Source organism: Neophocaena asiaeorientalis, unplaced genomic scaffold, assembly GCF_003031525.2.
Source record: "Neophocaena asiaeorientalis asiaeorientalis breed wild unplaced genomic scaffold, Neophocaena_asiaeorientalis_V1.1 scaffold607, whole genome shotgun sequence".
NCBI lineage: Eukaryota > Metazoa > Chordata > Mammalia > Artiodactyla > Phocoenidae > Neophocaena > Neophocaena asiaeorientalis.
The window spans coordinates 1,550,234-1,556,660 of NW_020173405.1; the positions used below are offsets into that span (position 1 = coordinate 1,550,234).

Here is a 6,427-nt window from a genome sequence, read left to right on the forward strand (position 1 = left end):
ACGACCCTCTATCCCGCCCCCCCCGCGCCCCAGGGGGTTGGCTTTAGGCCCTAAGTACCGAGGGTTGAGCGGGGTTTTCTTGCTGCTGCTTTTTTCTTTTTAAATTAAGCCTTCCACTTAAGTTTTGGAAATTGTACTTGAGCGGCCTCGTGATCTCGGTTGTACAAGTCGCGACTGCGTCTTCCCGGATCTCTGCGGGGACATTTGTGTTTTGCTTCTCCCGAGTGGACTTTAGGCTGGTGATGGATGAACTGACAGGATTGTGAGGCACAAAACCAAGAATGAATGTCCAGACTTAGAGAAGAGGCAGTAAAAAAGTTACCTTGGAGGAGCGGATGCCTTCCTTCCCTGGGCATGCACAGATTTGGAATTTTGACGATGTATAGGAGATCAGTATTTGTCTTTTAACAACGTTTCAAAAAGACACGCTTAAAGTTTTTATGTTGTATTTTAGAAACACGAGGCTGATGTTTTAAATGAGAAGCACCCTTTTGATCATTGCTTAAGGTTTCTTGCACAAGCTTATTAGTCTTTTAGTTGAAAGTTGTACGACTCTTATTTACTTTTTTTATGGATGCCAGATGCGTCCGTTTTGAAGCTTAAGTGTAAAAAAGTTTTGAATCAAGCTTTCTTTAGTGTACAGAAAGCTTCAAGAGTGAAGGGTAATGTATTCTTTAGTTTTATCACCCCTTTCCCTTTGGAAGGACTTGATTTCTTAGTAGTTTCAGTTTGCTTGCTTCAGTATGGAAGGAAATGCTGGTGTGAGCTATATCATTTGATTTCATTTCTCTTTGGTCCTCCCTTTAATGTAATGCTTTATGGGATAACCTCATTCTTGATTGAGTGCAGTTTGTGGATGTTAGGTGTTTACATACAAAGGGATTTGGCAAGTTTGTCCATGCTGTAGGAGGACTCTTGAAGAAATGCAGCTAGAGCATCTCAGAGCCGAAATGGATCTTGGAGATGGTGGGGTTCTCCTGCCTGGGTATGCCAAGCGGGCCCACACAGTTGAGGTTGGCTTGCTAAAGGTCACACACTCCGTAAATGATGAGAATCAGGAGTAGAATTCAGTGCTCCTCGTACCTCATCCCTGAAAGTAAACCAAGAGAGGAACATGGAATGCTATTCTTTCACTTTTAATAATGTTAGTCCATTGTTTGTGTCAGTTTGTGGTATGATAAGGTGCATTTAAGGGAGGGGTCGGAGTGGTAATCTGGTTCTTTTTCATGTCCTGTTAGGACTTTTGGATTGTTTTGGAGAAGTGCTCTAGCTCTACCAAATACTTTATTCTAAAAGTGCCCAATTTTTTTTTTTTTTTAAATAACATTGCAAAACATCGGTGAAGTAAAAAATTACTTTTGGGAATCTGCCATATCCTTTTCAGATGTCATCTTTTGAGCAGTTGATGGTTATTCACACTAATATTACTGGTTGTTGATTTTTCAGGTCTGGTTCTAGTGGAGCATCAGAAACTGCGATAGGGAGGAGACAAATTCTAAGTCTGTACTAGGTACTGAGCTCTGTAAAAAATGGCTGTAGATAGAACTGGCAGCCCCGGCTTTTTCATATCATTTACTGAAATCGCTGAAACACAGTGATACATATGAGGAGTTTCTTTTAATGGTGACAGTTGAAAACTGATACGTGGAACTTTTTAACTGTTATGTATTTAATAAAAATTCTTCATCTTTAAAATTTCCCATACCAGTATTTAGAACCCTTTTAACAAAGGAGTTATTAAATTGTGTTACATATTGGGGGAAAATTGCTCCCTTGGTAATTTCTACAAGTGGAAGCACTTTGAGGATGGTTTTTAAACAATTGTACTGTGTGGTTGGCAGGTTGGCATATTTCTTTATTAGGCTATTAGTGATTTCATAGAGGAGAACAAGTATGTGGTTGGGTAACTGCTGCATTTGAAGTGTTGTTATTTCCAGTTCTTAATTTATAGTTATAATTATGTTTTAATAGGACTTCATACTTTAATTTTCTCCTTATACCTACCTTTTGGTTGCATGTATATTCTATGGCAAATTTGTATGGTGTTTTATTGACCTAAAACTGTGAGCATTGTGTTCTTGAAGGTATTACTGTACATCTTCAGTAAACCTTAAACCCTAAAAGTAACACCTTAAGTAAAACTTAAGGTATTACTGTAAACTTCATTAAACTTCATTAAACTCATGCACACATTTAATGACTGGGTTATATGTTGATGTTTATTGTACTGTAGCTTTAAATCTATGGTACATTGCTTCCTAGGATAGTACTACTGCTGGCAGCACAGTAGATCTTGGTTTGAAAAATTAACTTTATTGGAATCACTTCTTGATGTGATTATTTGACAATAGAATTCTACACTGACTGTGTTTAAGTCAAGATAGATTTTAAGGAGGAACTGAACCTACAAGTGGCCTGCTGTAGATTAAATTTTTTTTTGTATTGCTTTATCCTAGTTTCTAAAGCCTAGAAACTAGTTCATAACCTTAGTAGCATCAATATGAGAACTTTTAGATGGTGTTATAAGGAGGGGGTATTAGAATATACAGTTATTCTGGCTCTAGGCAAGAATAACTTGATTTGCCTAGAGTGTTTTAAGAGCTGGGGTTAAGTTGTAGTTGCAAGACAGGATTTTATTGGGCAGTTGGAATACTGAGCTCTTATGTCGATTTTTATAATTTAATTTCTTTAAAGTAACAAGTTATTATCAGATTAGATTTATTTTTAACTTAATGACAGACTGGTCCAAAGAGAGAAAATAGGATAAAAAGCAGACCTTGAGTTGGTGCTTTGTCTTCTCACTTAGAACTCTTAGCGTTATAGTTATGCTTATTTAACCTCCATACTTTTATGGGCCACTTCCTTTCAGGCTATCAGGTACTTTATTGAAAGCAACAATACTTACAAGGCTAAAGAGAACAAAGAAGGGCAGCATATGGTGGTAAGGAAGTAGCTCTTGAACTCTTGAAAAAGTAGATGCATAATGAGATAGTCTAGGATTTGAACTTATCATTTATAGCTTACACAACCTTTGGAGAATTGCTTTGACATTTTGTCTGCAATTATAAGTGCAGCAGTCGCTGGAACATAAAAACCACAATTGGCATTTGCTTTGAGCGGTTATTTGAGAGTGAGTGACTTATTTTGGTAACCTAAAATCTGAAATAGGATTTAGAGCCAGCTGACTTAACATCCTTCTTTTTGTAAAAAATTAATTTATTATTATTTTGGGGGGGCTCTGTTCAGTCTTCGTTGTGGTGAGTGGGCTTCTCATTACGGTGGTTTCTGTTGTTGTGGAGCACGGGCTCTAGGTGTGTGGGCTTCAGTAGTTGCAGGCTGCGGGCTCAGGAGTTATGGCGCATGGGCTTAGTTGCTCCATGGCCTGTGGGATCTTCCCAGCCCAGGGCTCGGTCCCATGTCCCCTGCATTGGCAGGCGGATTCTTAACCACTGCGCCACCAGGGAAGTCCCTGAATATCCTTCTCATGGGCTTTTTTTTCCTCCTTTCATTTTTATTTTTTCTTTAACTTTTCTCTTAGCATAAATCAAAGTAATAACCAGAACAGAGTTACATAAACGTAAAACTACCTGATGTTAGGGGTGGTTGTAGAAATTTCAGTTTTAGACTTTTGAAATTAATCTAATTTGAATGACTAGTCAGTTAAAAATTGTGCTGTCAGAGGACATTCATTCCTAGACGTAATCGTTAGGTTTATAGTGCTATCCAACAGAAATGTGATGTGAGCCACATGTAATTAAAATTTTTCTAGGGCCACATTTGAAAAAAAGGAAACAGGTGAAAAAAAAGGAAAGGCACATTTTTCTTATTCCAAGTTTCAGGCTGAAGGAGCAGTCCCTGTCTGCAGCGACCTTTTCTAGTGGCAGAAAGGTCAGGAGGAAACCATGACAGCTTTTTAAGCTTCTTCCTGGAAGTGGTGTCTATCACATCTATTGGTCAAAGCAAGTTATGTGGCAGGGCCCAGCCTTTGTGGGGAGGGGATGTGCTTTCCTCTTCCCAGGAGGTATTGCAAGCCACATGGCAGTGGGTGGAGGTGTAGAATCCTCTTAGGGAAGAGAGGTGGATATTTGGAAAAAATAGTACAGTCTGCCACATTTTAGGGTTAAGGGAATGTTTCCTGGGGAAGGTTGCTTTTAAGTTGAGATCCAAAGGATGGTTAGAATTTAGTTTATTTTGCCAGTTATATCTCAGTGAGCTATTTTTGTTTGTTTGGGCTGCACTCGGCAGCTTGTGGGATCTTAGTTCCCTGACCAGGGCTCTAACCCGGGCCCCTGGCAGTGAGAGCGCTGAGTCCTAACCACTGGACCACCAGGGAATTCCTGATTTTGAAAACATGAAAGAAGTTTCACATGGCTGGAGTGAAGAAGTGGGAATGGAGATGCAGTGTTGAGAGATACAGAAAAGGGCTGCATCACAGGTTCTTGTGAGATAGGCTGAGGAGTTTGGACTTTGCCTTAAATTTAGTGGAGGGTGTTGAAAAATTTGAACAGGAAAGAAGCAGGCTTTTAGGTTAGGAAGATCAATGTGGCTGTAGCATTGAGAATGGATCTGCAGCCTTGAGACTAGTGGCAACTAGATGGTGTTTAAATAATTAAATAATCTAGGCAGTAGATAATGGTGGTCTAAATAAATTTACTAGCCCTTGAGGTGGAGAGAAGTACAGTTGATGGATTTCTGAAATTAAGTAGATTTGACAGGGTTTGGTGATTGATTGGGGAGGAATCAAGGGTTATGTTTTGGTTATCACTTGGTTAGTGGTGTTCTTCTCTGATATAGAGGACCCTGTGAGACAGGAGGGAAGGGGGCAGGGCACAACCTTAAAAGAATGACAGCCCCTGAGGACATAAAGTGGTTAGAACCGAGTTGGCGGAAGAATCTACTTCCAGTAGACCTTGAGCCTCATTATACGCTCATTGTGATACATTAGAATATTGTAAATGACGCCCTGCAGGCACCCTGACTGTTGGAGGCCAGAAAGTGGGCAGTGGTCCAATTCCTGGAAATCCCTGCCTCTTCCCCAAAATAGTTGGAGTAATCTTCCTATTGCTTAGCCTATGAAATTACCCAGCCCATAAAAACTAACCATCCCATATTCCAGGGCCTATCGCCTTCTGAGAGGGCCCACACTCTGTCTGTGGAGTGTGTATCTCCCTAAATAAACCTGCTTTCCCCCTTAGGTCTTGGGGAAAACTCCCTTGCCTGACTGCTTGCATCCTTCACAAGCATCCTATATTAATAAATCTACTTCTTGCCTATGGCTTTGCCTCTCGCTGCATTCCTTCTGCACTGAGGCATAAAGAACCTGAGCTTCATTAGTCCTGAGACCAGGTGTGTGGTTTCAGCAGGGAGATTGTGGGTTCAAACCCCATCTGAGATGTGATTGGGTTTGAGTCCCAATCTGAGGTGTGGGGTTTCATGGAAGAGGATCAAGTGGTTCTTTTGTTTTGACTGTCAAGGGTGGTGGGGGACGGATAGGAAGTGTTTAGTTACGGAGGTTCTTGTATTGAATTGCTGAGTATATCCAAATGGAGATGTATATGTTGCTAGTATATATATGGGCCTGGAGTTCAGAGAGAGGAGACTGAGCTGGTGATAGAAGTTATTAGCATATATAGATAGTAGTTGAAGTTATGGGCATGGATGAGGTCACCCAGAATGAGAATGCTATACTGATGATGATTTTTCAAAGGAGGGTACGAAAGATCTGTATTAGGGTAGAAGAGACTGTCATTATTTGAAAAACCACACTCAATCAATCAGTATTTGGTATTTAAATACATATTGTCTGAAAAAAGTTGGAAAAAAAAGTTTCTTCCTTTTTTTCCCCTTAAAATAATAAAAATCATAGAAAATAAAATCTTGATGGGTGGAGTGATTTTCAGAACTGTGGGGGCCGGAGGATTTTTCCCTTTGCAACAACATATTTGTATTTTAGGAGGCCTGAGGCCAAGTGAGATTTTTAAATCAGAAGAAATGGGTTTAAAAACAAGACAGAAAAAAGGTTGTGAGTGTGAGAATCACAAAGGACCAGAGAAGAAGAGGATTACCAGTCAGGCCAATTAACATGTTTTAAAATGTTATGACTGGATGAGAAATGAGGATCAAAAGCTGGATTTGGATAATGGTTCTTTTATTGGAGAGAAAGGACTTAATTGAGAAACACCTAAGTGGTTACAGTTAGGGACTGAAGAGGTTAGGATGATTCCCTGATTTCTAACTTGGACACTAGGGCCATTCAGTGAGATTGGGAGTATCTGTTAAAGAGCAAGTTTGGGAGGGAGTGGAGGAGTAGTAAGAGTTTAGTTTTAGAAGTTGGATTTGAGGGATTACTGAGGCATCCAGGTGACAGCAGTCTTGTGTGTTATTGGCCATATGGGTCTTGATCTAAGGAGAATTGACTGGGCACATG

The 6,427-nt window shown here is 40.0% G+C and overlaps 1 protein-coding gene across 2 annotated transcripts in view; it reads left to right on the forward strand.

The window, feature by feature from the left end:
- Window positions 1-6,427, forward strand: part of BAZ1B (bromodomain adjacent to zinc finger domain 1B) — a 65,569-nt gene that overhangs the window by 560 nt on the left and 58,582 nt on the right. The window lies entirely within an intron of this gene.